Consider the following 26,534-nt stretch of genomic DNA (forward strand, 5'->3'; position numbering starts at 1 on the left):
TTCCTTCCAAATTCTAATAGGTTTCAGACTCAGAGAAGAAAAGTGCTCTCTACTGCCTCCGAAAACCTTATCAGGCCATACTTGGTTAAAAATAAATAAATAAAAGCTGTAAACCTATACCAGTGCTTTGAATGGTTTTTTGTTTGTTTTCTTTTTTTGTTTTGAATCTTCACTAACTAGCCATACCAATCCAGTACTCAACCAATGATTGACTTGGTTCAAGCCTCCATACATTTTAGGATTCCCTTCTACCCTGTTCCTGCCCATTGTCTACTCTACATATTTTCCCCATATTTACTGTGGACATTTTTCCATATTTACTTCATTTCTTACCTCATATGTTCATAGAGAGAGAGCTCCATTAGAATAAACACACCTACTCCCCCCACCTTCATTTACTCTTTGCTCTTTTGGGTACATGTATGTACCCAAAGACCTTTCACAGCAGGAAGCATTATCGAGGATGTCCATTATATTAGGACTGCTCCAATTGATAGAAAATGCTTACTTATATCCAGCTGAAATCTGTTCTTAGATTTCTTGTAGGTAGTCACAAACAACAACTTTAACTCCTCCTTGACAAAACAGCACTCCCAGGATACCTTTATCCTCCTAATTATGTATCCTTAGTTCTTGTGTCATCACACTAGTAGTACTCCTCTTATGAAAAGACTCCAGCCTGATTATACCCCTTTAAAGAATGCTTTCTAAAAAGAAAGCTAATATTTTACCTTAAAAGCAAAGGAAAGCTGAGTATGGTGGCGCACGCCTACAATCCCAGCGGCTTGGGAGGCTGAGGGAGGAGGATCACAAGTTCAAAGCCAGCCTCAGCAAAAGTGAGGTGCTAAGCAACTCAGTGAGACCCTGTCTGTAAATAAAATACAAAATAGGGCTGGGGATGTGGCTCAGTGGTCAAGTATCCCTGAATTCAATCCCCAGTACCAAAAAAAAAACTAAGGGAAAGCTAGTCACCAATGATTAAAATAGATCCATTCCTTGCTAGTTTGGGATTCTGCACTCCTCTAAATATCATTCCCCCTGTAACTGATTTGTCAGTAATTAAATCATATGGAAACACAAGGCCCAGGACACGGAAGTTTGCCATCTTACCTCCTATCTTGAAATCAAGTAACATCCAGTTCACATATGATAAGGTCATAGCAGTCACACTCACTTGTATGTCTGATACCACTCAGTCCTTACCATCTGACTCAGGTTGGCCACCAGTTCCTTCTTTTTTTTTTTTTTTTTTTCTTGCTATCAATATTGGATGCTGACCTGACCTGATCATTGATCTTGTCATGCCTTTTGGTTTCTCCAAAAAAGGGATCTTGTTGAATGCCAGAGCGGCTTGACAGTGCCCTCAGGCCAAACTGTCATAAGCAATTTCCCTATTCAGTTTGCTTATTTGGTTTGTGCCTTTGGCTACATCTATAAAATGGCAAAACATCCAACTTAATCTGTCAATAAATCAAGAAATTCAGTGGATAAAGATTAGTCAAATCTGTAGTTTATCAACAGTAGAAAAATACAGTAATTCAAGTGTAAAATGCAAGAAGGTCATAACAATGTTAAGATAAATTTATTCATAAGAGTTTCTTAATGAATTGGGAAGCAGTTAAGATTCTTATGGGTCAAAGGATACAAAATTTCAGTTAGGAAGAATAAGTTCTAAAGATCCATTTACAACATGATGACTATACTTAACAATATATTATATACTTGAAAATTGATTAGATTTTATATTCTCAGCACAATTAGTGATAACAATGTGATGTAATATATGTTAATTAGCTTGTGTTAACCATTCCACAATGTATATGTCCTTCAAATTATCATGTTGTATTCCATAAATATATTTACAATTTTGTCAATTAAAGTATGGAAAATTTTAAAATGTGTTTAAAAGACATTATAAGGGATGATTCTTCAGATTTAAAGGTTGATGTCATGAAAATCACACATACCAATCCTACCACATAAATTTTCTCCTACTTTCAGAGTTAAAGGTGAAATCTTGGGTACAAAAGGAATGGTATGACCCAATCCAGCAGGTCTTAAATTCTTATAGAAACATGAGAAAGGGCCAGGATAATTCAAAGAAAAGATGTAAAAATTCAGAATTCATAATTTAGTTACATCATTGTGTGCCTATGAAATACCTTTAAACAAATACCAGATTCACCCATTTTTCTGATCATCAACCTATAAATTCACATATCTACTATAAGGGAATAGGATGGTGATGTTATTATTTGAAATGCAGGATCTCTGATGTTAAATACCTTGTCTAAGGATAATAAACATGGCATTTAGAAACACACACATGAAAGACATTATTAGTTTTTTTAATGAATTTATAGAGACCATGCAGCCTTGGTTGCCTAAAAAATAAATTATTAGCTATTTAGGGTTAAGTATTTGGATTTTTTTCTAACTACATTACAAATGAAATCATAAGCCACATGAAAGAATTTTGCCAATGTCAATACAAAGGAGGGGATAGAGACCTGAGTTTAACTAAAATTATTCCTTGTTTTAAACAAATTCACTTTCCCAAGTTCTAATGTAGATGTTGATAAAGGATGTCATTTAGCCAGGTGCAGTTGTGCAGATCTTAAATCCCAGTGGCTCTGGAGGCTTAGGCAGGAGGATCACAAGTTCAAAGCCAGCCTTATCAAAAGTGAGGTGCTAAACAACACAACTGAGATCCTGTCTCGAAATAAAATACAAAATAGGTCTGGGGATGTGGCTCACTGGTTGAGTGCCCCTGAGTTCAATCCCCATACCCGCTCCTCCAAAAAGGATGTCCTTTACTTTAAATCTTAAAGTATCAAAAAATGTAATATAAGGTATTTTTATGCTGGAGTACCTTGTGTTAAAGCATAGCATCATACCTATACTTTTTAGATACTATTTAGACTTATAGAAAAACTTAAAAATATGTTCAGAATATTAGCAAGGCTTAGGATAAATTCATTTCCTGGTGAAGGGCAAGAGGAACAATGGACCTATGGCAGAAGAGGGACCCCAAATAAAACACCCCCCCAAAAAAGTATGGCATTAAAGCCATCTAAGAAATGGCAGATTATTTTTAAAGAAATATCTTGATATGTAACTCTGTCATTATTTTTAACATGTTCTACTTGGTGAGGGCATAGGGAGGAATGTACGGGAATGCATCCCAAGTTGTAAGGCAACTGCAAAATAGGATTTGTCTTACATACAACATTGTTTGAAATCTTGGTCTAGTCAAGCAACAGATACTGATAGAATGTTCAGATTTAAGAAATTTGCCATCACATTGAGTTCCATTTCTAAAGGGATTGATTAGATTAAAGCCCCTAGAACATGACTCAAATATACATGGCTATATAACCAATGTGATCCTGCAATCTGTACACATGGAAAAATGAGAATTCATACCCCATTTGAATCAAATGTATGATATGTCAAGATCATTGTATCATCTTGAGCAACTAATAAAAAATAAATAAATAAATATGGGGAAAATATCTAGGGAGGAAGGAATAAAAAAAAACTAGAATAGAAAAAAAATGTTTATCCAAACCAAATTGGAAAAAGAATGTTTGAGAATATTTATTTCACTCTCAACTGGCTTATAATTTTCATGGTTGAACTTACGTTGAAAAAGTGTACCTTTGGTTCTGTTCCAAAGTAATGCCATTTATTATATCCTGTAGCTATTTATCATGTTTACCAGCCATGTGTATCTATCAGTCAATAGGCCCTTTTGATTTCAGTACAACTTATCTGATAATCAAGGTTTGGGATTAACAAAAGGTTTTTCCCTTTTCTATATGGAAACCATTTTCATACAGGCTGAACTGAATCTCAGTGACATCAATTGTCTCCCAAGAAACCCTAAGAGAACTTGACTCAGGCTTTCTCTGTCCTCCCTCCACCCACTTTTCCCCTTAACAGCCTTTTGCTCCTTGCCTCCTTAAGCTTGAGCTTCTCCCATTTTCTCAGCAACCCTACCTTCTTTCCTATCCTAATTAACAACAGTTTCCTCATTGCTTCTCAACCTTTTGGCTAAGATCAAGTGTAACAATACTGTCCTCTCTAGTGTTCCCTTCCCTCAGGGTCTTGCTTTCTGGTTTTAAGATGAATACAAAATATGCTATAACAGAATCCCCTAGTAAGGGCAGTTTAGCACAGTCAATTAAGAGTTCCAGCTCCAGAGTCAGAATGAAATACATTAGAATCTGTCTTGTAGTAGCTTAAGGATTTGTTGGGTAAGCAATTTAACCACTCTGAGCTTTGAATTTCAGGTCTACAAATGGGGATAATAATACTTACATGACATCTTCATTGGGAGGAATAACTACAGAGAGGTAAAAATGGGGCTTGATTCTCAGATTGTGGCCTCAGTATCTGAGTTGGAGGGGAAGATGAGTTTTGAAGATATATAGTTTGTGGTGCCTGTGTGTCTGTAAGATACTGCTGACATCATAGAAGTTGAGAGTAGAGTGGTAGTTACCACAGGCTAGGGAGAGTAGGAGGAAGGAGAGATGGCGAGAGGTTGATCAATGGGATCAAAGTTGCAGTTAGATAGGAGCAAAAGCTCTGGTGTGCTATTGCACAGTAGGGTAACTATAAATAACAATAAAGATTTCAAAAAGCTAGAAGAAAGAATTTTGAAAAATTTTTACCACAAATAAATAAGTGTTGGGGAAGATAGATATATTTAAACTGATTTAAATATTATAAAATATATACATGTATTAGACCATCACATTGTACCCCATAAGAATGTAAAATTTTTATATTTTCATGTACACTTTAAAATACATTTTAAAATAAAAGTAAAAAGAAACTGCTGCCTCTGTGCAAGTGAAAAATAGTGGTTTGAGCTGGAGATATAGTTCAAAGGATAATAGTCTATGTTGATTCCACAGAAGTGGATGGGATTGTCCAGGTGAAAGTTATAAAGTGACAAAAGCTGAGGGCCATGGTCAGGGCTCTGAAGAATGGTAACAGTTAAAGGGTGATCAGGGAAAGAGGACCCAGCAGGGGAAATTGAAGAATGGCCACAGAGAAGAAACAGTAGGGTTACTACATCAGTAACCAAGGGAGATGATGATTTTGAAAATATTTTAGATAACTGTGTCAAATACCACAGAGGTGTCAACTGCGATGAGGAACAATATTAGTTTATTGAATTTTACAGGTAGCATTCAATGACTTTTTCCAGTGTTCTACTTGGATGGTAGGGAGAGAAGCATAACTCCTAGACATGCATTTTTGAAAGACTATAAACTTATTCCAATGCATACAGAAAATGGTTCCTCAGTATACTCCTAAGGTATGCTTCCATTACAAGTGATTGACATGTGTTAAGCAGACAGTCACAGAGATGAGAGTCCAACAATCTAGATTGACTACGTCCTCGGAAATCATTTAGGAAGTGAGCTGTGTTTAAGCAGGTTAAGCACAGCTAATGACTGAAAATGTTGCCTTTTACTATGTAAAAGGAGAAGCTGGTTTGTGTACAGTGTGGTTAATAATGAATTAAAATTTTAAGTCTCTTCATGTGTACTCTGATTATAATATAGTATAGGATTAAATGAACATGTTTGTTTGAAACTTGATTTTACACCTCAAAAATAGTGAGGACCATTATGTAAAACCACAGGCTGCTACTTTAACATAGAGCATGCCTTTCCTTTTGAATCTAGTAAATAAATAGGACTGTGGAAAACATAGCTAAATCTTATAGCCTGGAGCTCTTTTCCATAAGGGTTTGTGGGAGAGCCTTTTTTACATAAAGTCAGCTTAAGTTTGTTGAAATGAAGAAATCACTTCTGTGAGGAGTAAGTGAAAGAACTGGAGCTATACATACTGGCAATGAGCCAACCCAGAGGAATATGAGCACATCTTCAAGCACGTGATGTGTGAAAAGAGGGTTAGAAAGTGTGACACAAAAATCATTCTAGGACCCATAAGACAGATCTAACTAAAGATAAATTCACATTCAATAAAAAAACACCCCTATTACTAATAGGCATTCAAAGATAAGCCACCTCAAAGATAAGTTTCCTACCAATACAAGTATCCATGTCAAAGTTAAATGGTCATTCATGCCAGAAGCAACAAAAACAATATAGCCACATCAGTTAGGATTAGTTTCAGATGTATGTAATGGAAACGCAGTAAACATAACAATAGCTAAATAGGTTAGTTTCTCCTTTATGTGAAACAGGCTGGACAGCAGACATTTCAAAACCACAGGGAAAATCTCTGGTATCATCATAAACCTAGGTTCCTAGCTTTCTGTCATATTATCACATGTCTTCAACCCTCAGAGATACCTCATGATCCCTTGGAGATCCAACCATCATGTCTTCTCTATAGGCATGAAGAAGGAGAAAAGGTAGAAAAACAAAAGGGGCTCCCTCTTAAATGTGTTCATTCAATTTAGAAGCCTCCATGGAATTTCCACTTGATACATTTGCTCACATATTGCTGCCTAAAAGTTAACCTCATGGCCTTGGCTAGATATAAGGAAGCTATAATCGAAATTTTTACTCTGGGTAGTAATCCATCCATGGGAAACTAGCATTCTATACCCGAGGAGAAAGAGGAGAAGTATGACAATAGCCATTGTGATACAATAGTCATCTGACAAATTGAAGTTTGGAACAAAGTTTAAGATTCTTTCCAGCCCTTTCCAGAATGAGAGATTTAAGAATTATAAGAAAATTAACAAACCAGAATTGAAATTCAGCGACATTATGCCAGAATCAAACTGGTAACCTAGTAATTTGGCATTTACCCTGATTCATAAAAAAGTTAGAAACATAGGGAGTATTTGTAATGTCTAAGAAACACTGACCTTGAAATTACTTTCCTCCCTCTTTGTGTGTTCCTTTATGATTCCTTAAAGGCAATGCTCATGGTGCAGTGGTGCATGTGTGTAATCTCAGGTACTTGGGAGACTGAGGCAGGAGGATCACTACTTCAAAGTCAGCCTAGGCAACTTATGGATATCCTGTCTCAAAATTTAAAAATTTTAAAAAGGTTGAGGGTGTAGCTCAGTGGTGAAGCATCCCTAAGTTCAATCCCTAGTACCAGGAAAAAATTGGTAATGCTCACAATTTTCCAGTCCTGCTTTCCATGATCCTTTCCTTGCCTTGTATTGGGTCATGTAGCACTGTGTCAACCCATTGTAAATATCACATTTGCAAGTATAAGAACAAAATCCATGAAACTTCACCTTTCCATATTGTCAGACAATAAGCCACCATTATTTTTAAATTTGTACTTACATACTATAATATTTTGCATTTAATCACTGTCACATTTTAGTGACAGGAAGTAAAGCTGGGGACAACAATTGGTATTGTGTATTTCAACCTGAAATAGTGTCCACAGACAGGATATTGCCTGGATCCATATAGCCTTCAGTGATTCATAACTCAATGATCTTAATGTGCCAGTTGACCTTCCAGACAGTTCAGTAATCATGGTTTTGTACTGTACTTGCTTAAAATCTAAAGCAAGTTAGATTTCATCCAAGCAAAGGGAAATAAGCACTACACTTAAAGGAAGTATCCATTTTAGATGGTTTTGACAACCTGCTCCTAGTAGCCTTTTCAAAGAATTCTTGCTCCTCCCAATAATACTCTGTTTATCTTCCTCAGAAATAATAGAGAGTTTGGACTTGACTATTAGTATTGCTTGTTATATCCTCTTCTCCTTTCTCAAGAGTTTGTCATGTTTCTCCAAGTGAATTGTAAGCAATTTCATGATAAGCCTAGGTCTTTATTTTATTTTTGGTCAATAACACCATAACCTTTCTTCCTTTTTTTTGTTTCCCTTTTGATAGGCCTTAGATGCTATCCAATGTCTCAGTATCAACTGAACTGACACTTGACCATGCTAAGTAGATGCCTTCTTTTTTATCTTCTATCATAGTTCTCTGCTGCCACCATATTCATCTTAGAACTTAGCACAATTTGAAGTAAATAAATCCAATAAATTCCCCCCACAGGAATGTCTCAGTTTCAACTACTACTCCCTAGCGCTCATAATCCTAGGCTTTTCCACTGACTAAGCTTGTGACCTTTGTCGACTTAACCTCTCAGAAACTGTTTTCCCATTTCTATAATGGAGTTTTTACTCACCTTTAGTACTGAGGTTACAATGAGATAATCACTTAAAAACAGTACCTACTACAGAGTTTAGAACATTGCGGAGGATCAATGAGTCTACCTCTCTGATCCCTGATCCACACACCACTCAAAAAAATGACCTGAGAATCATGCCTCTGAGTCTTATCCTCTGAGAATTTGATCATCCTAGTTAGTTTGTTACCCCTGCTACATAATGTATTTGTATTTTAAATGAAGTATTTTAAATAGATTTTAAATGAAATCCCTCCACAAGAATGTCTCAGTTTCAACTGAAGTGACACTTGACCATGCTAAATAGATTCCTTCTTTTTTATCTTCGATCATGGTTCCCTGCTGCCACCATATTCATCTTAGCACTTAGCACAATTTGAAGTAAAGTAATTCAGTGTTCCTTTGCTTGTTTATTTCTTTTGCCCTTAAGCATGGGCTATACATTCAAGGACAAAGCCTATACCAAATCACCAATGAATTTTTAGAACCCAGCAGAGTGCTTAACACAGAAAAGATGAAAAGTGTGTTTTGGATAGATTGGTAGGTGAATGAATAGATGGACGTTTGTAATAAGTGGGAAAATAATTGAACAAAAACATTATAGCGAAAATTTCAGGCTTAGTACACAGGTAGTAGTAGAGAAATATTTGGGGGCACACAGGCTATTTGCCACCTCAGATTTTATGGAGATAGATTTCTTGAAGAGGAAGAATTAAGGAAAGGGTTGTCTGAGTTGAACAAATAGATTTATATATATAACAGGAAAGTTGTTAAAAATGTGCTAAGAGGATATTGTATTTGAAACCATAGGAACTCCTAAAATATTGTTTGTCATCAAATTATTTTCATATAAAATATTAGAAGAGGCCTGAAGTATACTACATTCTCCTCTTTCTTTTGTCTTCTCTGCACAGAATGTAGCATTAAGGCCCAGTTGCTTGGACCCTCATACTCTAGCAAGAGTCCTTAGCTTCTGAAGTGAAAAATACTCTGCCACCAAACTGTCATGGCTGAGGAATCAGAAAACAAGTTAGGTTTTTGAGCTGTCAGGTTGAAAAGGATTTGCAAGCCCCTTCCTACCTACTCTGTGCTATGAAGATAGATTTCCAGAGGTTTGAGAGAGATTTGTACTATGGCTTTGAGGTTTACAAAATGCCACCATCTGAGGAATTTGAATTATTCTTCCCCTGTATTTCATTTGTAATGTACCTTTGCCAGCATAAAGAGTATTAAAAGGGCATTTGAACAGTAATAAGGCCCTTAACACTTATGAGCAGCAATTTCCCTTGAAATGAAGTTGTTGTACTGAAGGGAAATAACCAGTAGCAAACTGGGTTAACCCCTTGTCTTCCAAAATGTAATACCACATGGATTGCATCTTTCAGGAAAGAACCCGAGTATGGTTCTTTCCTGAAAGATATAAAATTTAGGATTTTCAGTTAACAATTTTTGATCAATCCCTTTCTCTCCTACCCCCTACTCATAGTAAGGGAAAAATAATTCACTCAAAAACCTCAAATTATAGAACCCCCTGGAGTGGGTTTTATTCCAAGCTCTATGTTTTCACAGTGAGCCTTCTGAAAAGTCACTTAGCCTCTCTGAATCATAGTTTTCTGAAATGTAAATTGAGAACAATACAAACAGCTACTAAATAGAATTTTTGCAAATGATTTAAATCACCATCTCTGAAAATACATAGCATAATCCTGGCATATTGTTAGCATTTCACAAATGTTAGCTACATTACTGCTAACCTAACCAAATACTTCTAAGTAGAGTTACTCAGGTTCCTAGACTACTTACCTTAACATCCTAACTTGTTAGATAGAGGCTGATTTCTAATTGGCATTTACTTATGAGCATACCTAAAAATTGCTTGTAGGACTGGGCACGGTGGCACACACCTGTAATCCCAGTGCTTCGGGAGGCTGAGGCAAGAGGATCATGAGTTCAAAGCCAGCCTCAGCAAAAACAAGGCCCGAAGCAACTCAGTGAGACCAAATAAAATACAAAATGGGGCTAGGAGTGTGGCTCAGTGATTGACTGCCCCTGAGTTCAATCCCTGGTACAAAAAAAAAAAAAAAAGAAAGTGTTTGTAGTGCTATGGATGTGGCTCAGTAGCAAAGCAGTTGCCTGGCATGTGTGAGGCCCTAGATTTGATCTTTAGCACATTAAAAAGTGCTTAAAATTTTGTCTTTTTGTGAATACCATTCTTCATTTGCTTTTTTTAAATAGAAGGAAAGAAAACTTCATTTAGCCAACAATGGTAGTATTACCGCAAATTGCAGTTAACAATGTTTTACCATATTTTGATTTTTCAAAGTAATTCTGGGCATTCAAACTTCCAAAATGTTTTATTAATGGTTTCTTACTCATATGCAAACAAGAATTTTCTTGAAAGAAGTTTACAGACTATAGGTAAAAACTTGACACTCAGCCAAGACTTAATTCAGAGTCAATAAAGTAATACCCTTATGCCTAGGTAGACGTGTAAATTTTCTCCACATGATAAATAAGCAGACTGTGATTTCTATCAAATCAATTTTGGCTTGAGTCAGTCCTTCTCTAATCAATAAATCTGGATGTGCATTGAAATATGTAGTCAATATATGCAGTGTTACATTCACTTTAAACTCCTTCATCAAAAGTACATAGCAATTTTTCTATTATTGCAATAAATTCAAAATACCAGGCTTTTTCTTTTTCTTTTAACTACCACTTTAAAGGGACAATAAGTTTCTGGGTCCTGAAAAAGCTCTTGCTTACATATGCTTAGAAATCCACATAGATTCTCTGACTCAATCAATGCAGTAGCTACAATTACATTGAAACTGCACTATAAAGTAGAAATGGGTATGAGGTAATATTAGTGAAAATTGTGGTATTTCAAAGTTATTGCTGGTATGTAGAGTTTTTATTAGGAATTTTAAGAAGTTGGAGGGTTAGGGTTAGGGTCAGAGAGACACATCAATATGCTTGGATTCTACCTGCTGAGAGGCTCCTGGCGAAATTCCACTGAAGAGAGACCGGCTGGCAATTGGTAGGATTTTTGGAGGTGACAGTTTGCCCCAGACGAGTGAATCTCTGCCACGCAGCACAGAGGTCCGGACCCGCCAGCCACTGCCCGCGTGACTCGGTGACCGCCCGCCCGTGGCCCCCGCAACTGGGTGGCTAACCCCCGAGGCGCGGCTCAGCAGGAGCGGCGCAGGGACTCTAGGAAGAGGTCTCTAGCCAGGCCTTCATGAAATAGCAAACCGGGAGCTGAAAAACAACCAGAGACAGAACAGTCCCACCCCTCCCTTCGGACACTCCGGCAAGGAGCCTGGGGCCTGCCATAGCAGAGAGGTGACATCACCGGAGTTCAGCCAACGGAATTCCTTCCCAGCGGAATCCACTTTAGCAGGTGTGTGACTCCCACCCCCTCCAGATACAAGCAGCCAGGAAACCTCAGGAATCTCCCTGGGGGCGTGTCTGTAGGGAAGCAGAGGGGATTCCCGATCCCCAACTACCCTTACCACCAGCGGTGACACCCAAGGTCTTAGCCGCCAGTTTCCGGGGGCATGCCCAACAAAGGGGTCCGGAAAAATTAAACTGTTGGTCCCCAGATCACCGCACCACAGCACTGGGGCTTAGATGAATGACGGAGAGAGTGCTCAGTCGTTCGGGAAATAGGACACGCGGTGGGGCTGCAAGTGTAACCAGATCTTTAGGGAACCGCCTCCGGTGAAAAGGACCTGGCTGGCTGCCTGGCAGGAGGAAGGGGGGAGGGGCCGGAGAAGTGAAACGGCTCTGGACTAATAGGATTGAGAGACTCCCAGGAGCCGCCTTACAGGGATTGCTATCGGCACATAGAGAGCAGAAGCTCGGCTCGGAGGGCACAGCTCCGCCTACTGGAAGAGAAGAAAATGGATCTCTAAGACTTCAATTTTTTTTCTTTTTTCTCTCTTTGTTCTTTTCTCCCCTTTTCCTTCTTTCTTTCTTTCCTGTTTCAAGTTTTATTGTTCTTTCCATTCTCCTCTAATCTATCTATCTATCTATCTCTCCTTCTTTCTTTTTAAGAGCACCTTCCTTCCCCTACCCCCCAACTTTCATCCCAAGCATTACGTCTTCCATTAAGTGTAATTGTCTAAATGCAAATAGGTGAATGTTTCGAGGCTATCTATAGGGCTCCTAAATACCTAGCTACTACCAACACCCTGATCCAATCACCTGTTAGTATCCCCCTTCAGTAGAGCAATCTTCTAAAGTAGCCAAGAAATACTAACCCTCATACCATCATAGCACCTAACCTAAACACATAGTCCTAAGAACAGACAACAAATCACTATATGCATACAGAATCTGGAAGCCTTTTATGAATTGAATGTATCAGCCTTAAAGTACAATAAAGCCCAACATTTCAAGGCATAGTCTCCCATCACAAAGGAGAGACAACAGAGATATACACAACCAAAACAAATTTGTAGGAGAAAGCAGAAACACAGCAGTCAAACAGAGCTGGAAAGTAACGTGAACAACATGAAAAAAACAAGGGAAAAAAGGATTACAAACAATGCAGGACAACTTAAATCTACAGGAGGACCTAGAGGCATCAGAAAAATGGACAGAGAAAGAACTCAAGGCATACCTAACTGAGATGGAACAGAATATTAGAGAAGACATGTGACAGAAAGTCCAAGCAATGAAAGTATATTTTGAAAACAAATTAAACAAACAAATTCAAATGGTAAAGAACGAGCTCTACCAGGAGATAGAGATTTTCAAAAAATAAAAATAAAACAGTAATCCTAGAAATGCAGGAAACCATAAACCAAATTAAAAACTCAAACGAGAATATTACAAATAGACTAGATCAAGTAGAAGTCAGAACATCAGATAATGAAGACAAAGTTTATCAACTTGAAAAGAATATAGTCAACACAGAAAGGATGCTTAAAACTCATGAGCAATCTATCCAAGAGATATGGGATGTCATAAAAAAAACCAAACTTGAGAGTCATCGGGATAGAAGAAGGTATGGAGGTTCAAACCAAAGGAATGGACAACCTATTAAATGAAATAATCCTAGAAAACTTCCCAGATATGAAAGATGGAATGGATTGCCAAATCCTGGAAGCCTACAGGACCGAAAACATTCAAAACCGTAATATACCAACTCCAAGACACATAATTATGAAGATATCCAACATACAGAACAAGGAAAGAATATTAAAAGCTACGAGAGAAAGGAGGCAGATTACATTCAGGGGTAAACCAATTAGGTTAACGGCTGATTTTTCATCACAGACGTTGAAAGCGAGAAGATCCTGGAACAACGTATTTCAAATGCTGAAAAATAATGGATTCCGACCAAGAATACTGTATCCAGCAAAATTAAGCTTCATATTTGACAATGAAATTAAAATATTTCACGATAAACAAAAGTTAAAAGAATTCACAGCCAGAAAACCAGCACTGCAAGGCATTTTGACCAAAATACTACAAGAAGAGGAATTGAAAAGTAGCACCCAAAACTAACAGTGGGAGGTAACTCAGTAAAGGGGGAGAAAAATAACCAAAGAGGAAAAACTAGCCAAACTAAAATAAATAAATAAACAAACAAGACTGGAAGTACAAACCATATTTCAATAGTAACCTTAAATGTTAATGGCTTAAATTCACCAATCAACAGACATAGGCTAGTAACCTGGATTAAACAAAACAAATCCAACAATATTCTGCCTTCAGGAGACGCATATGATAGGAAAAGACATACACAGGCTGAAGGTGAAAGGTTGGGAAAAATCATACCACTCACATGGCCCTCGGAAGCAAGCAGGAGTGGCCATACTCATATCGAATAAAACCAACTTCAAACCTAAGTTAATCAAAAGGGATAAAGAAGGACACTATATACTGTTAAAAGGAACCATCCACCAACAAGACATAACAATTATCAATATGTATGCACCAAATAATGGTGCTGCAACGTACATAAAACAAACTCTCCTCAAGTTCAAGAGTCAAATAGACCACAACACAATAATTATGGGTGACTTCAACACACCGCTCTCTCCATTAGACAGATCCTCCAGACAAAAGCTGAATAATGAAACTATAGAACTCAATAACACAATCAATAACCTAGACTTAACCAACATATATAGAATATATCAACCATCATCAAGTGGATTCACGTTCTTCTCAGCAGCACATGGTTCTTACTCAAAGATAGACCACATACTATGCGATAGGGCAACTCTTAGTAAATATAAAGGTGTGGAGATAATACCATGCACCATATCTGATCATAATGGAATGAAACTGGAAATCAATGATAAAAAAAGGAAGGAAAAATCCTGCATCACCTGGAAAATGAACAATATGTTACTGAATGATCAATGGGTTACAGAGGACATAAAGGAGGAAATCAAAAAATTCTTAGAGATACATGACAATACAGACACAACATACCAGAATCTATGGGACACAATGAAAGCAGTTTTAAGAGGGAAATTCATTTCCTGGAGTTCATTCCTCAAAAAAAGAAAAAACCAACAAATAAATGAACTCACACTTCATCTCAAAACCCTAGAAAAGGAAGAGCAAAACAACAGCAAATGTAGTAGAAGACAAGAAATAATTAAAATCAGAGTGGAAATCAACGAAATTGAAACAAAAAAAAAAACATTGAAAAATTGATAAAACTAAAAGTTGGTTCTTTGAAAAAATAAATAAGATCAACAGACCCTTAGCCACGCTAATGAAGAGAAGAAGAGAGAGAATTCAAATTACTAACATACGGGATGAAAAATGCAATATCACAACAGACACCACAGAAATACAGAAGATAATTAGAAAGTGTTTTGAAACCCTATATTCCAATAAAATAGAAGATAGTGAAGATATCGATAAATTTCTTAAGTCATATGATCTGCCCAGATTGAGTCAGGAAGACACACACAATTTAAACAGACCAATAACAAAGGAAGAAATAGAAGAAGCCATCAAAAGACTACCAACCAAGAAAAGCCCTGGACCAGATGGGTATACAGCGGAGTTTTACAAAACCTTCAAAGAAGAATTAATACCAATACTTTTCAAGCTATTTCAAGAAATAGAAAAAGAAGGAGCTCTTCCAAATTCATTCTATGAGGCCAACATCACCCTGATCTCGAAACCAGACAAAGACACTTCAAAGAAAGAAAACTACAGACCAATATCTCTAATGAACTTGGATGCAAAAATTCTCAATAAAATCCTGGCGAATCGAATACAAAAGAATATCAAAAAAATTGTGCACCATGATCAAGTAGGATTCATCCCTGGGATGCAAGGCTGGTTCAATATACAGAAATCAATAAATGTTATTCACCAGATCAATAGACTTAAAGATAAGAACCATATGATCATCTCGATAGATGCAGAAAAAGCATTTGACAAAGTACAGCATCCCTTTATGTTCAAAACTCTAGAAAAACTAGGGATAACAGGAACTTAACTCAACATTGTAAAAGTTATATATGCTAAGCCTCAGGCTAGCATCATCCTAAATGGAGAAAAACTGAAGGCATTCCCTCTAAAATCTGGAACAAGACAGGGATGCCCTCTCTCACCACTTCTATTCAATTTAGTTCTTGAAATACTAGCCAGAGCAATTAGACAGACAAAAGAAATTAAAGGCATAAAAATAGGAAAGAACTTAAATTATCACTATTTGCGGATGGTATGATAATATATCTAACAGACCCAAAAGGGTCTACAAAGAAACTGCTAGAGTTAATAAATGAATTCAACAAAGTGGCAGGATATAAAATCAACAAGAATAAATCAAAGGCATTCCTGTATATCAGCAACAAAACTTCTGAAATGGAAATGAGGAAAACCACTCCATTCACAATATCCTCAAAAAAAAAAATAAAATACTTGGGAATCAACCTAACAAAAGAGGTGAAAGACTTATACAATGAAAACTACAGAACCGTAAAGAGAGAAATAGAAGATCTTAGAAGATGGAAAAATATACCCTGTTCATGGATAGGCAGAACTAACATCATTAAAATGGCGATATTACCAAAAGTTCTCTACAGGTTTAATGCGATGTCAATCAAAATCCCAACGGCATTTCTTGTAGAAATAGATAGCAATCATGAAATTCATATGGAAAAACAAAAGACCCAGAATAGCTAAAGCAATTCTAAGCAGGAAGTGTGAATCTGGAGGTATAGCGATACCAGATCTCAAACTGTACTACAGAGCAATAGTAACAAAAATAGCATGGTACTGGTACCAAAACAGGCAGGTGGACCAATGGTACAGAATAGAGGACACAGAGAACAATCCACAAAATTACAACTTTCTTATATTTGATAAAGGGGCTAAAAGCATGCAATGGAGGAAGGATAGCATCTTCAACAAATGGTGCTGAGAAAACTGGAAATCCGTATGCAACAAAATGAAGCTGAACCCCTTTCTCTCGCCATGCACAAAAGTTAACTCAAAATGGATCAAAGAGCTTGATATGAAATCAGAGACTCTGCGCCTGATAGAAGAAAAAGTTGGCTCTGATCTACATATTGTGGGGTCGGGCTCCAAATTCCTTAATAGGACACCCATAGCCCAAGAGTTAATAACAAGAATAAACAAATGGGACCTACTTAAACTAAAAAGTTTTTTCTCAGCAAGAGAAACAATAAGACAGGTAAATAGGGAGCCTACATCCTGGGAACAAATTTTTATCCCTCACACTTCAGATAGAGCCCTAATATCCAGAATATACAAAGAACTCAAAAAATTAAACAATAAGATAACAAATAACCCAACCAACAAATGGGCCAAGGACCTGAACAGACACTTCTCAGAGGAGGACATACAATCAATCAACAAGTACATGAAAAAATGCTCACCATCTCTAGCAGTCAGAGAAATGCAAATCAAAACCACCCTAAGATACCATCTCACTCCAGTAAGATTGGCAGCCATTATGAAGTCAAACAACAACAAGTGCTGGCGAGGATGTGGGGAAAAGGGTACACTTGTACATTGCTGGTGGGACTGAAAATAGGTGCGGCCAATTTGGAAAGCAGTATGGAGATTTCTTGGAAAGCTGGGAATGGAACCACCATTTGACCCAGCTATCACCCTTCTCGGACTATTCCCTGAAGACCTTAAAAGAGTGTACTATAGGGATACTGCCACATCAATGATCATAGCAGCACAATTCACAATAGCTAGACTGTGGAACCAACCTAGATGCCCTTCAATAGATGAATGGATTAAAAAAAATGTGGCATTTATACACAATGGAGTATTACGCAGCACTAAAAAATGACAAAATCATGGAATTTGCAGGGAAATGGATGGCATTAGAGCAGATTATGCTAAGTGAAGCTAGCCAATCCTTAAAAAATAAATGCCAAATGTCTTCTTTGATATAAGGAGAGCAACTAAGAACAGAGCAGGGAGGAAGAGCATGAGGAAAAGATTAACATTAAACAGAGACGAGTGGGGGGAGGGAAAGGGAGAGAGAAGGGAAATTGTATGGAAATGGAAGGAGACCCTCAATGTTACACAAAATTACATATAAGAGGTTGTGAGGGGAAAGGGGGCGGAAAAAAAAACAAGGGAGAGAATTGAACAACAGCAGAAGAGGTAGAGAGGGAAGATGGGAGGGGAGGGGAGGGGGGATAGTAGGGGATAGGAAAGGTAGCAGAATACAACAGTCACTAATATGGCATTATGTAAAAATGTGAATGTGTAACCGATGTGATTTTGCAATTTGTATTTGGGGTAAAAATGGGAGTTCATAACCCACTTGAATCAAATGTATGAAAGATGATATGTCATGAGCTTTGTAATGTTTTGAACAACCAATAAAAAAAGAGAATAATAAAAGTTAAAACTTAAAAATAAATAAATAGATAAATTTCTTTATGTTGAGTAGCTGTTTCTGACATACTTTACTAGGAGGTATGGGACATTGCAGAGATCAATTTTGCCATCATCCTATACCATAATCACAAAGCTATGTGATCAAGATGTGTGTCTGTTCCAAACTCATAAGGGATTTTCACTCTGAATTTAATGTTCACTCAATTGTTTACATGCACTTTGAACAGCTTACGAAGGCTCCTAGCTCAGTAGATTCTTATACTAGAGTCCATAAACAGAATTCATGGGTCTGTGAATTTGGATGGGAAAAATTATGTCTTTATTATACTGACCTCTAATTATAATTCAGCATTTATTTTAACTATGAATGTAAAAGTCATAGTTAATAATGACAGTATTTGTGACTTTGTCCCCCCCAAAATCAAAATGCCCATAAAATATTATAGGTCAAAATATCATTTAGGCTCATTGCTACCTCAAAGTTATAGAACTAAACATGAGGTCAATTATTTTCTCAAATATAGTTTGAAATAATTTTAAAGTTGTAATATACTAGCAGTAAAAATGCCTGCGTATTAACATATTAAATCAGGGGTTGATAAACTTTTTTCTATAAAGTTTATTATCTTTTTGGACAATGTATTCTGTTGGAACTACTCAGCTCTGCCATTATAGCACAAAGTAGCCACAAATAATATATACATGTATTAGCCTAGCTGCCTTCCACAAAAATTTTATGTTATATTAAAAAATCAGGCAGGAGGTATGTTTTGCCAAATAATATCTACTGGTGGGTCTAATAACTATACTCAGATACATCACATTCTAGATGGGGAAGATAGTCACTATAAGAAGTAACTAAAACAATAGTACTTATGATGATAAGAACTGTAGATTAATATAAGTAGAAATGTTGGGTGCATTCTTAAATAGGGAACTAGAGAAGGCCTCACAGAGCAGTTACATTTGACAGAAGACCTGAAGAAGGTGAGGGGGGAGGCAGACTGAAAACTAGAGATGGACCTGCTAGGCAGAAGGAACAGGTAGTGCCAAGCCCCCAAGGAAAGAACATGCCTAGCTTCTTCCAACAAGAAGGCAAAATATGGCTGCTGTAGACTAAGTGAGATAGTGAACAGCAGAAAGAAGATCAAAGGATAATGAGGCTAGGAATTCTCAATCATCCCTGCATCTTAGAATCATCTGAAGAACTTTTAAAAACCACAGGCATTTACACTACACCACACATTTGTCCTCCTAGAACTACAATGTAGTTCAATTCATTTTGGGGGCGGGGGTGGTTAGACATTTTTTTTTCAGTTCTCCAGGTGATTTCAATGTATAATAATGATTAAAATCCACTGTGTAGGGGGCTGGGGTTGTGGCCCAGTGTTAGAGCAATTGCCTAGCATGTGTGAGGCACTGGGTTCGATTCTTAGCACCAGATATAAATAAATGAACAAAACAAAGGTCCATCAACATCTAAAAACATTTTTTAAAAAACACTGCATAGGCATTATCTATGTTAGATGAAGAGTCATTGGAGGGATTTGATAACAAAATGACATGATTTTAAGTTTTAAGGTCACTCTGCCTGTTCTTGTTTAAAGGATTAAGGGAAGAATCAAGAAGCCTAGTTTAAATACTTTTGCAATAATCCAACATGTCATGGCAATTAGTATTAAGGTTCATTTAGATTAAGATGGGCATATAAGAAAAAAGGAAAGAGTCAAAGATAATGCTAAGGCTTTCGGCCTAAGAAACTGGAAGACTGAACAGCCATTAATAGGAATGGGTCAGATAAAGGGAGGATCAGATTGTGTGGAAAGTATCAACAACTTGGTTTGGGACATGTTAAATTTCAGATTCATATTAGACATACAAGTGGGGTTATAAGTAGGCAGTTGGATATACGATTCTGAGGTTTGGAAGAGAAATTTGGACTGTAGATACAAATTGGGGATTCAACACTATGTCTATGATATTTAATGTCACAAGACAATATAATTGAGGAAGTGATTGTGAATAGAAGTGAGAAACATTCTAGGATTTTGACATAAAGAATTTGGAATTATGAAGAAGAATTAGTAAAAGGAAACTGGAGAATCCATAGAGAGAGAAAGAAAACTGGGAGTGATATCCCAGAGGACAGGAGCATGGTCTGTTATGCAAAATTGTGATAAAAGATCAAGTAAAATGAGAACTGAGAATTGACCTTTGCATTTAGCAATGATGAGGTCAGTGGTGATGTTGACAAGAGAAAGGTCAGTGAAGGCACAGGGGTGAAAGTCTGACTAGAGTGGGTTCAAGAAAGAATGTAAGGAGAGCAAATGGAGACAGTAAGTTTAGACAATTCTTTCCAGCAGTTTTTGCTGTAAAGAGTGACAGAAAAAAATTGATTTTAAACATAATGCAAATGAGGGCTGGGGTTGTGGCTCAGTGGTAGAGCACTTGCCTGGCATGTGTGAGGCAGTGGGTTCAATTCTCAGCACCACATAAAAATAAACAAAATAAAAGTCCATTGACAACTAAAAAATTTTTTTTAAATAATGCAAATGATTGCAATATGTTTGAAGGCTTATGGGAATAATTTAGCAAAGAGGAAAAGATTGTTAACATCAGAAAGACAGAGAGTCACTGGAGCAATTCAATATATTTAAGAAAGTCAGAATGCCTTTGTTCAAAACCTGGCTCCCACTTCATAGATCCAACCCACTATACTAAAAAATGTTTTTTTAAACTGTGTCTGTATTGACTATGTACAGCCTTTTTTCTTGTCAATATTTCCTAAACATAGTATAATAACTATTTACATTGCATTGCATTGTATTAAGATATAATAAGTAATGTACAGATGATTTAAATTATACAGGAGGATGTGCCAAGGTAATGTGCAAATATTACACCATTTTATATTGGGGACTTGAGCATGTATACATTTTGGCATCCATAGGAAGCAGGGTGTCCCAGAACAAATCCCTCACAGATACTAGCAGATGACTGTATAATGGTACCTACTGGATAGGTTGTTTTGAGTATGAAATAGATTTATATACAACATTACTGGTACATAGTAGGAGGTCAAAAATGTTAGCTAGTAATAGTTGCAGTTACGTTCCTCTCTTAACTCTGCTTAAGATTTCTTTTTCTTTCAACAATCTTGACTATCCCTATACCAAATCTGGGTTCAGTAACTACTAACTCAACTAGTCTCTTGGCATGTAATGGGTATATGGACATATGATCATGTTGAAATTTGGTTTATTTGTTCTCAAGTGTCATTTCTCTATCTACATTTCCACAAAACTCTCTTTCCTTAAGGAAGTCTGGGAACAACTACTTTAAGGATTAAGAGCACAAGCTTTCAAGACCAATTGTCTTCATATGGATCCTGGCTCCATCACTTGGTAACTATCTAAATTTAGACAATGCTTTTTCACCTCTGCACTTCAGTTTTTCTATATATAAAGTGAGGATAGTAGTATTACCCACCCACAGACACATTGTTTTGAGTACTGAATTAGATTTATATACAACATTACTGGTACATAGGGGAGAGAGAGAGAGAGAGAGAAAATGAACTAGGAGTGATATCCCAGAGGACAGGAGCATGATCTGCTATGCAAAATTGTGATAAAAGATCAAGTAAAATGAGAACTGAAAATTGACCTTTGGAATTATTCCATATATACCAAAAAGTATCTTAAACAGTACATTGCACATAAATAAATGCACAACATATCCTGGTTGCTATTATTATTTCTAGAGAGCAAATAGTATTTGACCCTACCCCTGGCATTCTATTATAACCATAATCCTGTCTACATCTGCCCTCTTCCCTAAATCAGGGCTTTGTATTTAAAGACATTGTTTTAGTCAGCTTTTTTGTTCTATGACCAAAAGACTTGACAAGAACAATTTTAGATGAGGAAAAGTTTATGTGGGGTTCACAGTTTCAAAGGTCTCAGTTCATAGCTGACTCCATTGCTCTGGGCCCAAGATAGCAGAACATCATGGCAGAAGGTTGTGAAGGAAGAAAGCAGCTCAGGACATGACCATTAGGAAGCAGAGAGAGACTCCTGACCAGGGACAAAGTAATACCCCAAAGCCATGCCCACAATGATCTATCTCCTAAAGCTATATCCTACCTGCTTACGGTTACCACCCAGTTAATCCATTGAACAGCATTAATGCACTCATTAGATTATGGCTCTCATAACCCAATAATTTCACCTCTAAACTTTCTTAAATTGTCTCACACATGAGCTTCTGGGGGACACTTCATATCTAAACCATAGCAGGCATTTATAGTATAGCACTTACATCTTGACTAACTGCCTGCCTGCCCACTGGGGCCATGTGTGCAAAATAAAATGTAATAAATGCCCTTTTTTCCTCCAAGTGACCTGAAAGAAGTCTGTCAATGGACCATTTATTTCAATCTCAGTAGTGCAACTATATCCAAACATTTTTAAAGGACAAACAAGAATGGCTATGTTTATATACATAGAATTTTTAACTAAAATTCATGTTTAAGCAAATTATTTTTTCATTTTCTCCTTTTCCTTTTTGAGAATTGTAAGAGACTTACATAACTACTGTCTATTCACCTTCAGATACCAACTTAGACTTCACTTGCTGCAGAGAGCCTTTTCCCCTTCTGTACTGTCCCCAAGCCCCTCCCACTTTTGTGCTCATCATGGCACAAATCATACTATACTAGCATCAGCTAGTTCCTAGTCAGTTTTCCCCACTCAATAAATAGGTACTGTGTCAATCTCCTTCCATAGTCTCTATAAAACTTAACAGATGGTAGCTGCATAATAAACATCTGTTTATTTTTTATTATACTTTATTATGCCCAGCAACCAATTTGGTAGGACTTTCCACTTTTCCTTTCTCAACCAGGAAATATAATGTCATGTACACCTAATCATGAAATTTTTAAAAATGCCAGGGCATCAGGAAAAAATAATATTAGAAGGCTATTTTATAGTTTGTGGAATTGAGGATCAAATCCAGGGACTTGCTAGGGAAGTACTCTACTACTGAGCTACATTCCTAGCCCTTATGTATAAATTTTATTAATCAACCTCCCCTTAATATATATGAGGGGATATAAAAAGAAAACTATCTACCAAGAGAGATTTAAAGAAAAATGAGAAACTTCCTAAACAAAATATCTCCTCTACTAGACCATTTTACTTCAAGATTATAGATCATCACATGTTTATAGACTATAGGATGATAGGAAAAGAAATGCAACATGCATTGAATGCTTACTATGTTTTAGTCATATTATATCTACTATCTCCCTTAATCCTCACAATGTCTCTGTGGAGTGCATATTACTACCCACATCTTACAGATGAGGGAGCAAACTTATAGAAATTAAATAAATTGATCAAGGATATGCAGAGAATAAATTTAGAAGCAGAAATTAAACACAGATCTGCCTGACTCCACATTTGTGTGCTTTCTGTTTTGGAAAACTGACATCCAAGAAACAGATCCTAGAAAAGGAAGTAGGAATGGAAGCCACATGTAAAAGATAATTGGCTGTGCTTTTGGAAGGCATGGGCAATACACGGTTTTATGGGTAAACAGTCTACTTGTGTACTGTGGTAGGCAGAATAATGGCTGCCTAAGTGTGTTCACATCCTAATTCCTGGAACACATGAATACATCTTACATAATAATAAAAGGTATTTTGTAGATATGATCATGGTTATGGAATTTGAGGTAGGGAAATTATTCTAGATTATCTGGGAGGACTCTGTAATCACATGAGTCCTATATTAACTTTCTGATGCTGCAATAACAAATTACTACATACTAGGTAGCTTAAAACAACAGGAATTTATTCTTTCACATTCTGGATACTACTGGTCTAAAATCAAGGATGATCAGGATTGCATTCCCTCTCAGGGCTCTGGGGAGACTCCTTCTCTGCCTTTTTCAGCTTCCGGTGGCTCCAAGTATCCCTTGAATTATAGCTGCATTACTCCAATCTGTCTCTAGGATCACATTTTCTCCTCTGTGTTTTCTTCTTCCTTTCCTATCTTAAATTTCCATCTGCCCTTATAAAGACAGTTGTCATAGGACTGAGAGCCCATTCAGATATTTCAAAATGATTTTCTCATATTAAGGTCCATAATCACATCTACATATAAACTTTGTGAACAATGCTAAATTCACGGGTTCTGAGGATTAGAATGTGGACATATCTTTTGAGTGACCACAATTCAACCCACTAAAAGTTGTTAAAAGTGGAGATACCTTTTGTGGCTATGATCAGAGGGAGATGAGACTATGGAAAAACTGTCAGATAGATGCAATGTTGTTTGAAGTTGGAGGAAGGGGACTTCAAGCAACCAATGAAGTTGAAAGCAGCAAGGAAACAGATTCTCCCCTAAGCCCTGAAGAAAAAAAAAAAAAAAAAAAAAAACGCAGCCCTATCAGCACCTTGACTTTAACTCAGTGAAACTCATTCTAGACTTCTGATCTCTAGAACTATAAGATAAATTGATGTTGTGTTAAGCTTCTTTGTTTGTGGGAATTTGTTACAGTAGTGGTAGAAAACTATATAGGTTCTAAGTAAAGTTGAGCAGATGTTTGGATCAGAACAAGTGTGGAAGCTAGAGTCAAGGTGGCAGATCACAGACTACAAGGATGTAAATACAAGAAGGCAGAGTAGGACAGATGGCAGGAAGTAGAAGAGCACAGGAGGGGGAAGGTCAGGACCTAAAATATAGAACTGATATGCATTATTAACATCCAGAAGCATGCTTGTTAATGGAAATCAGACAAGTAAACTAATTATAAAATAGAGAGCCAAGGCACTACAGGGAGGAGCACAATTGGAAGCTTGCCGTCCAGTTTGAACAAGTGTAGACATGGGAGAGTGGCATATTCTGAAGGGTATATCCCTATAAAATCATCTGCAATGTTTACATTGCAGATATTGAAGGTTCCCTTAAAGTTCAAGTACCATACTATTATCACCTATTTAACAGAGAGCACTTGTTAGAAAGATGCCCTTGTCAATCACCTAACAGATTCTGAGGGAAAGTTTCCCCAGACTGATAATTATGGATAAGAGACAACTAGGAAATATTTCCAGAATGGGGTGTTGGGGATGATCAAGCTTGGCACATGGTATATATGCAACAAATATTTGTTGGATAGATGAATGATTGAATAGTTGAGTGAGTAAAAACTCTGAGGACTCTGGAAATCTCTAGGACATTATAACTTAAAAGGAAAAAAAGATGCAGCTGGGCATGGTAGCATATGCCTGTGAATCCCAGATACTCCAGAGGGAGACAAAGTCAGGAGGATCAAAAAATGGAGGCCTGCTGAGAGCCATAGCCAAGTAGGAATGACGCATGGCATTTTTGTTTGAAAGGTGACACCAGCAAGCCATTGAGATGATAATGATTATGCTAACATGTGCATTCAATTGGAGATTAGACCCCTGCTGTCCACCTTGGCCTGCTACTTTGGAGCTCTTGTGGGACTCCCGGAGAGTTCCCATTGGTTGGGGAAGTGCGGTAGGAGGGAATTCCAGAGGAGGGATTTCCTGTTGGTGTAGTGTTTCCCAGGAGAAGGCCGCACGCATAGCATTCGCAGGAGTTTTGGAAAGCAGTTTCACATAAGCACCTCCACATTCTATTCCATTTTGGAAATTAACCTCATACTGAACAATTAGAGGCTTGGTATCAAATAGGAAGGGTTTGTTCAATTTAGCAGAGATGGCATGGTGCTTGGCTCGAGACATCAATACAAGTCCTTTATCACCTGGAAGCTTTGTTTCCTTCATTTCATCTACCTCCCACTTTCCATCATATTTGGCAATTTCATCATCAGTGTCATCTTTCTTGGCTTTGGATAAAATCCACCCTGACAGAGTGCCTCTGTCAAAGGAATCAGCAAAATAAACTTCTCCTGTTGGAACTGGAGCTTTGTAGGTGACCTTTGGAGATGGAGGCATACTGGTATCTGATATTGAGTCTTCTACCTCTTCAATGACATCATCAAGGTCATCCTCAATATCAATAATATCATCTTGATGCCCAACATGAGCCTGAACAACAGTAGCTCCAAGGACAAGAAACATACATAATAACCACTTCCCACCCATGAGCCCCGATTTCACCGTCTTCATGATCAAATATCTGATGACCATGATTATGGGCATCACCACCCACTTCTGGATCTGGTCGGGCAAGACCCTGCAGTCGTGGCGCCGCTTCTACCACAGACTCAGCCACAGCAGCAAAGGGGAGACTGCGGTATGAGCCCTGGCCCTTCCCCCACCCTTGCCTACCTACCCCTGGGAGAGGGTGAGGCGCGGTAGGGAAAGAACTGTGGGGTGGGGAGAGTGTTTTCATAACTTGCCCACCTCCCCTGAAAAGTGACCTGGAAGCTAGAAGTTATTTGGAAGTGGGAAGATATTGGAACGAGAGGTGGTTTGGAGAGGAGACCTTATTGTAAAGGCGGTTTGGATGAAAAGAT

General features: G+C 37.4%; 1 pseudogene; it reads right to left on the bottom strand.

Annotated features, from left to right (window-relative positions):
• Positions 1–26,160, bottom strand: part of LOC114096529 (calnexin pseudogene) — an 88,852-nt pseudogene extending 62,692 nt beyond the window's left edge.
• Positions 26,161–26,534: the final 374 nt, after the last annotated feature.

The sequence above is a fragment of the Marmota flaviventris genome, chromosome X (genome assembly GCF_047511675.1).
Source record: "Marmota flaviventris isolate mMarFla1 chromosome X, mMarFla1.hap1, whole genome shotgun sequence".
Lineage (NCBI taxonomy): Eukaryota > Metazoa > Chordata > Mammalia > Rodentia > Sciuridae > Marmota > Marmota flaviventris.